Source organism: Pseudorca crassidens, chromosome 9 (assembly GCF_039906515.1).
Source record: "Pseudorca crassidens isolate mPseCra1 chromosome 9, mPseCra1.hap1, whole genome shotgun sequence".
Lineage (NCBI taxonomy): Eukaryota > Metazoa > Chordata > Mammalia > Artiodactyla > Delphinidae > Pseudorca > Pseudorca crassidens.
Genome location: NC_090304.1, coordinates 44,886,884 through 44,895,048, shown reverse-complemented (window position 1 = coordinate 44,895,048; position 8,165 = coordinate 44,886,884). Strand labels below are relative to the sequence as shown.

Sequence of the window (8,165 nt, the reverse complement as noted above, 5' to 3'; positions counted from 1 at the left end):
TGTGTGTGTGTGTGTGTGTGTATGTGTGTGTATAAAACAAAGTCACCTATAATATGTTTTTTACCAGCAAGAAAGAAAAGGGAAAGAGTTTGTGGGCAGAGGGCCAGGAGGCTTCAGTCCTCTTCAGAGCAGCCCTGCAGCTCACCCTTCCCCCAAGCTCCCATCTCTAGCATTCCCTCCAACCATACTGAGCAGAGGGTGAAAATCCCATCTGTAATTTCAGGGCTGGGGGAAGGGCTGGAGCACAGTGTGGCAGAGCAGACAGAGCATAAGTTTGGACCCAGTTTCTTCCATTCATTAACTGTGCGACCTTGGGTTAATCTCTTTGAGTTCCTGCTTCTTCCTTTGTAAAATGGGGATAATAATATCTTCCTCAGAGCATGGCTGTGAGGATTAAGTGAGATCAAGTGAACAAAGTTTCTAATGTACTGCTTGTTGAATGTTTTCATAAATGGCCAAAACAACGTCAATGACAACAAAATTGGACAGGCCAGATTGCAGCACATCAAAGATTCAATTTGAAGCCAGCATGATGCCTGACACTTGACAGCGTATGCTAGTTCCTTTCTCTTTCTTCCTGCTCCCCTGCCCTCCACCCCGTGCCTGCTGGAAACAACAAGGAAACTATGATTTAATGTTAAATCAAAAGATACATACAGAATTGTGTCTATACTATGCCACACTATGGCACAGGCTTGTATACATAGGAGGGGCACCTTTGGGGGTCCCCTAGGTGCTTCATTTTTGTCATCTTTACACACGGGGTTTATTTTCAGATGGGGGAAATTCTCTAAGCTTTTACAACTTAGTTTAGTTTTTGACCAGGTGTGAGTATTTATTACACATGAACCTTACCAAGGCCAGTAGAGAGGGCACTAAAAAATAAAAACAGTTTGATTCTTTGGAGAAATAGGAATTGTGCATTTCAACTCCTATTGATGGGAAAAATAAACATTAGTGATAATTTAAATTAGAATTATGGAATGATCCTCTGTCCTTCTTTCACTTTGCTAAGGAAAAATGAATGATTGGATGTCAAGCATTTAGAATAAGTCCTGACATAGAGTAATCAATAAATGTGAGCTTGTAGCATCAACATTTATGACATGAGAGGCAGCATTCCTGCGTGAATAAACTTATAGAATCCTCACAACAATGCAATGAGGGAGGGACTATTAGTATCCCAATTTTGGAGGTGGGAAAACAGGCACAGAGAAGTTAAATCACTTGTCTGGGGTCACATCACCAGTAGGTGGCAGAGCTGGAGTCACCCTGGGGCCCAGGCACCAGAGTCTTGGCCTCAACATTCCACCCATGTGAACGGTCATTTAGCAAAGCTGCTCCCTGTGGGGCTCATGGAAAAGAAAATCGAGTGGCTGGCAGACCTTTTAGGGGAAGATGGTCTTTGGGTTCCTGGGCCTCTAGGGGAGGGGATGATGAAGGCTGGGGAGGAGGAAGAGGGGAGCAGGGGCTGGCCCTGGTTTCTGCACCTTCTGGAGGGGAGGGAATGGAGGGGTTGGGAGTGGTGGAACCCTGGGTGGACTCCTTTGTTCTTTGGTGGAGGGGGCGGGAGGGACAGACATGTCCCTAAAGTCAGACGTGGGATCTGGCAGATGAGGAAAAGGGACTGAACCATACGGGGCCACTCTTAACTTCCAGAGTCTTACACCCAGAAGGCTGTCTGCGATATCATCTGGAGCAACATACCCGCCCAACCCCACCTCCACCCCATGTGCACAATTTAGAGAGCAGGACACGAGGGCCTGAGGTGGCAAGTGCCTTGTCTTCTGCTGCCCCATTAGGCTTCTATCAGTAACCCTCAATCCGTAGACGGAAATGTTCCCAGACAGAGGAGACAGAGGTGAAGCTCTCCCCAGTCTCTGCGCCCTGTCTGGGCTCCGCTTGAGGCAGCGTTTCCCTCTCCTCTCAGACCCCCACTCCCGCTGAGACCCTTCCCCACTCTGATCTCAATGAGATAGTGGGTAGGGGGTAGGGGTGAGTGGGCCTGGTGTAACCCAGGCAAGGCCAGGATGAAATCAGACGCTGAGCCCAGGGCAGAGCTGTCCTGGGTGAGGCATGGACTCCAGGGTTCAGGAGCTAAGTTGGGGTCAGAAGCCAGAGGCATGATTGGGGAGCTCCCACAGGTGCTGGAATTGGAGGGCAAAGCAAGGCCGAGGAGTCAGAAGCAGGCAGGGACCTTAGGAAAAAATCCTGACCCTCTGCCTTTCCTGGGAGCCATCCTAGCTGAGGGGGTACCCAGAGGCTGGAGCTGAATCATGGCTCCTCACCTGAGACCAAGAGAGAAGCCGGCACTGCAGAAGCAAGTTGAGTCAGAAACATGTGAGAAGCTGTGGTCTAAAAAGGGAAATCCAAAGGGTCACCAAAGTGAAGGGGCCAGAAGCAGCTATGGCAGCTGGGCTAGGGAGCCAGGAATCTGAGAACCAGGGAGGTGAGAACAAAAATAGTATGTCCAGGGTAAACAGGATTGGCTTAGAACAGGTGCTGCTGGTAGCTCAGTCTGGTGGGCCAGCTGGGCATGGTGGGAGTGTGGGCTGCTAAATTTAAAGAGCCAGAACAGACACCAGTGTCCAGGAGACCCTGAACCCATCTCAGCCTGGGAGCCTCTTATAATAGCTCAGCCTGGGTCTGAGATGGTCTAGGCACAGTTTGCCCTGGACCTGGAGCTGGCGGACCAGGCTGAGTCTCTGGGGCAGAGGAAGGCAGCCTTGGAGATAAGGACGAATCTTGACGGGCTGGACCCTCAGCACCCTGGGGCCTGCACGCTTAGGCCTGCATGAGAATGTAGGGCTGCGGGAGAAAGTGGCTGATGAGTCACAAGTCCCAGATGTGGAGCAGATGCTACGGGCAGCTCTGGACTGCTGGTCAGTGGATCTGACCACACCTGGACCAGCTGTCAGGCTCAGGCCACTGGCCCCGTTCCTAGCACAGACAGCCTAAGAACTTTCTCCTCTGTGAGTGTTCCCGCTTTGAAATGTTTCGAAGCCCCACTCGGGTGAGCAAGTGTATTCTCAGAGCCAGGCTTTACAAGTTGATTTTATGACGCATCTAGGCAGAAGGCGAAATGCCCCAGTCATTAAATCACTTCCCCTTGTGGATGAATTCCGCAATGAGTCGTTCATCTGATCTGTGGAATGAACTTCTCCAGCACACACAGACCTGTCTGTCAGTGTACATTTGGCTGCTCAGATAAATCCTTGGCACCTCACAGGATGTCCCTGGTTCACCTCTGAGACCGTGTGCTTTCTCTTGCAGGCAACTTTGCCGGCTGCTTCCTGGAACAGGCCGGGACACAGGGACGATGTTCTGTGGATAAGGCTGTGCTGTGTCAGGCGAGGCCCAGAACACACATCTGGACGCTTAACCCCTAGCATACCAGATGGCTTAATGGCTTAATCCGTCCTCTGCTTGTGTCTGTCCTTTTTTTATTTTATTATTATTTTTATTTTTTAGTTCACTCTTTCTTTTTAAAATTGAAGTATAGCTGATTTACAACATTGTGTTAGTTTCAGGTACGTAGCAAAAGGATTCAGCTATATATATATATATATTTTTTTTTAGATTCTTTTCCATTATAAGTTATTAGAAGATATTGAATACAGTTCCTCGTGCTATAGAGTAAATCCTGTTGTTCATCTATTTTATATATAAGAGTGTGTATCTGTTCATCCCATACTTCTAGTTTATCTCTCCCCCCCATTTCCCCTTTGGTAACCATAAGTTTGTTTTCTATGTCTGTGAGTCTGTTTCTGGTTTGTAAATAAATTCATTTGTATTATTTTTTAGATTTCACATATAGGTGATATCATATAATACTTGTCTTTCTCTGACACTTCACTCAGTATGATACTCTCTAGGTCCATCCATGTTGCTGCAAATGGCAATATTTCATGTCCTTTTAAATCCTAACTTAATGGTCACAAGTTTTAGGCTACTTCTGTTGTTTTCAAATAGGGCTCTGACCATGTCTCCGAAGGAGGGTCCCCGAAGCAAACGCGGCAGGCTGGCTGCGAAGGCTGGCAGAAGGAGAGGCAGCGCTGGAAATAAACACAGGGTGTTTGCTTACAGATTCTTCTCCACAACGTCATGGGTGAGTCAGATGATTTCTCACCCCAGATTCTGTTTTTACCCACTTTCCTACTCAGAGGCAGGGTGGGAGGATTAGATAAAGCTTAAAACATATCCCCCAGCTATGTCCTTTTGTCTTTTGGGTTTTAATGCAGAATCGGGATTCTTTCATTCTTCGATGCAGTCAGGAATTATTTTTGACTTTCTCACTTGCATTCTGTTTTTATTCACACTTGGTTGCAGAAAGAGCACTAGGTAGTGACTCAAGAGACTTCAATCAAGTCTCTTCTCTGAGCATTACTCACTGGAATTTGGGGCAACTCAGTCCGCCTCCCTGAGCTTCAGTTCCCTTGTTGGCAACGTGGGGTGTCAGTTCCCCCAGGAAGCTGTGAGCATCCCTTGGGCAGGGCCAGTTCCCTGTTTCTGTAGCCCTGGAATCTAAACCCCTGCCCTTCATCCTTTCCCTCCCATCTTATTATGACAGCAAGTTAGATCACTCCTGGAAGTGCTTGGAAAACGAAAATCCTGCATTCCTGAGAGCGATAATTATGACTATACACCATGTTAAAAAAAAAAAAAAAAAAAAAGAGTTTCTCTTCTCTTCAGCCCTCAGCACCTCAGGCAAATCACTTCACTTTGGCCTCCTGAGTCCGGACCAACCCCTTAACTCCATTTCTAGCACCTTCGGATAATTTTTGTTTTGTTTTAAGACTGATCTATAAGTTCTTTTATTTGTATTGTGGTGAAATAGACATAACATAAAATTTACCATTGTAACCATTTTTAGGTGGAGAGTTCAGTGGCATTAAGTATATTCACACTGTTGTACAGCCATCATCACCTTTCACGTCCAGAACTTTTTTCATCTTCCCAAACTGAAACTCATTAAGCAATCTCTCTCATTCCCCCTCCCCAGCCCCTGGCAACCACCATTCTCCTTTCTGTCTCTATGAGTCTGACTACTCTAGGGACCTCCTACAAGTGGACTCAGACAATATTTGTCCTTTTGTGTCTGACTTCTTTCACTTAGCATAATGTCCTCCAGGTTCTTTCATGTCTGCTTCTTTTCAGAGAGATAAAATTTTCAGAAACTTTCAAGCAATAGATTAAAAAAAAAAACCCAACATTTTCTCCTAGAAACTACTGTCAATTAGGAGGGAAAGGCTAAATGGACATACCCACTTCTTTGTTTGTGTGGTTTGTAGCTGTAAAGTTACTTTCTTAAGTAAGGAATAAAATACATTGTGTATCTGTATCTGAGTCTCAGCTGGGGAGGAGCTGAGAGGCCAGCACCTGGCATGTGTTGCTGGGCAATGCTCTTCCTTCCAAGTGTTAATTTATACCTGATGATTCACCTGGGGAGGGAAGAACCCCTTAGAACACTTAAACCATGTCCACTAAAGGGCTTCAGGCATATGGTGTCACAGCTGATAGTTTGTCGGGTTCTGACTGAAGCCATCTTTCAGGAAGGCAATTTGACCCTTTGAGGAAGAATTCACTGAAAGGGAAAAATGCAGGCTGGCATGGTGAGCCGGATCCAGCAGTGGGGCCTGAGCACCTGAGGGGAGCAGCTTCAAGACCCCTGAGTACCCTGGAAGGAGGAGACAGATGTGAAAATTAGAAGACCTGTTTGACCAAACTCTGTAATGCTTTGGGACCCAAAGCAAACCTGCTGGGGGAAGTTACAGCAGGATGTTCCCCATGACGAACAGAGAAGCACATCATGGCCCTCAGTGGCTCAGCAATCTGGGGTCAGAGAGAGGGTCTCCATCCAACTCAGCAGAGTTAGCGCAGTGATAGTGGTGGGCTAGGTCTGTGATGATGTGATACAGGCAGGAATCCCCGATGTCGGGCCTGGTGGAGGGCATGTTAGCAGCTGCATTTTGCATGGACAGAGGCCTGCAGCGTGGGGAGGCTGAGCTGATTCATGTTCATCTGCAAGCCCCCTTAGAGATTCTGGAAAGTCCTGGGGAAAACTCAGTAAGACACTGCAATTCTTGACTGACTGGATGGGGGTCCAGGCCAATGGATTCAGATATTAATGTGAATGTAACCCTAGCTGTACCTCCTGGCTGGTGAGGCTCAGGAAACTTCAGGTTACATATGTTTTGATTTGTTAATAACATAATGATGGTGTGGTTTATTCCAACAAATTATCAATTTAATAATCTCATTTAATTTAAAATGTTTTGTTTCCAGCAGAGCTACAAATTGCTGATACGGACGGACTACGTCTCTTAACTTTTGGCTCATTTATGAAACAGGGACTTTGGGAACAGATGAAATCATCATTATTATAGTCTGCTTTTTGGATTTAGTCACATTTTCAGAAAACAAAAAGACTGTGAGAAAACAGGAGGCAAACGAGTCTTGAAACCTATGGAATACAGTTTTTCTATGTGGAAGTTTGTCAAATCATTCTCCACTTCTGAGTGGCCACACCATCAGTGGTTTCTGCTTCTTCCAATGTTCCATTCATCATTGTCCTAGACGGCTGGGATCTGGAGGGTGCTTGCTCAGAAGTGACAGGTTTTTTTTTGAGCCATTCTATGCTAGTTTCCTTCAGGAATGTGTTTGGGGATTTCTACATGTCATGTGGGTGGGTTTTAACAACTCTTGATCCCAAGAAGAATTCTCCAAATGGTTCCATTCAGTCCTACACAAGTACAGGCACTAGAGGGTAGGACCTATTAAATCCCCATCCTCCCCTCGGTGGGGTTTATAAGTGTCCTGAGCCATTGAAAACAGGATCTTTCTCATTAAATAGGTTTCTTGGACTAAGAAAATATCAAGGCATGGGTGGGCATTGTCCCTGTTGGACCATGAATAGCTTCACAGAGGCAACTCCTGGTGGGATGCCCTCCCTTGGGGACGATGAGTGCAGCAAAAGGGGCTCATTGGCACAGGCAACAAGTGTTGGCTGAATTCTGGTCATTGGCCAAGCTCCTATGTGGCACGTTGCACTGCCCAGTGACAGTGCTCACTTGGGCCCAGGTGGTGCTGACTCTCATCTTTGAGTGGCCCCTCTGGTCTTGGAGGCTCCACTGACTTCCCTTCTCTTGCCCCCACCCACTCACCTACGGCAACTCCAATTCCACCTCTTGAGGTGGGATAGTCTAGGTCCTCATCTGTTCTCTTTTCTCTCTCTCTCTCTTAATATAGCAGGTTCTTATTAGTTATCTATTTTATACATATTAGTGTATACATGTCGATCCCAACCTCCCAGTTCATCACACCCCCCACACCCCCCCACCGCGGTTTTCCCCCCTTGACGTCCATACGTTTGTTCTCTACATCTGTGTCTCAGCTTCTGCCCTTCAAACTGGTTCATTTGTACCATTTTTCTAGGTTCCACATATATGCGTTAATATACGATATTTCTTTTTCTATTTCTGACTTACTTCACTCTGTATAACAGTCTCTGGATCCATCCCCATCTGTACAAATGACCCAATTTCGTTACTTTTGATGGCTAAGTAATATTCCATTGTATATATGTACCACATCTTCTTTATCCATTTGTCTGTCGATGGGCATTTAGGTTGCTTCCATGTCCTGGCTGTTGTAAATAGTGCTGCAATGAACATTGGAGTGCATGTGTCTTTTTGAATTATGGTTTTCTCTGAGTATATGCCCAGTAGTGGGACTGCTGGGTCATATGGTAATTCTATTTTTAGTCTTTTAAGGAACCTCCATACTGTTCTCCATAGTGGCTCTATCAATTTACATTCCCACCAATGGTGCAAGAGGGTTCCCTTTTCTCCACACCCTCTCCAGCATTTGTTTTTCATAGATTTTCTGATGACGCCCATTCTAACTGATGTGAGGTGATACCTCATTGTAGTTTTGATTTGAATTTCTCTAATAATTAGTGATGTTGAGCAGCTTTTCATGTGCTTCTTGGCCATCTGTATGTCTTCTTTGGAAAAATGTCTATTTAGATTGCCTGCCCATTTTTGGATTGGGTTGTTTGTTTTTTTAATATTGAGCTGTATGAGCTGTTTATATATTCTGGATATTAACCCTTTGTCCATTGATTCGTTTGCAAATATTTTCTCCCTATCTGAGGGTTGTCTTTT

The 8,165-nt window shown here is 45.8% G+C and overlaps 1 long non-coding RNA gene across 2 annotated transcripts; it reads left to right on the top strand.

Annotated features, from left to right (window-relative positions):
• The first annotated feature begins 2,678 nt into the window (after positions 1–2,678).
• Positions 2,679–6,440, top strand: LOC137231286 (uncharacterized). 2 transcript variants are annotated; one of them, XR_010946447.1, is made up of 3 exons: positions 2,679–2,972; positions 3,973–4,108; positions 6,286–6,440. It is a non-coding gene; the product is annotated as an uncharacterized lncRNA (long non-coding RNA). The 2 variants fall into 2 exon arrangements; XR_010946446.1 differs by lacking the exon at positions 2,679–2,972 and adding an exon at positions 3,246–3,530.
• The last annotated feature ends 1,725 nt before the right edge of the window (positions 6,441–8,165 follow it).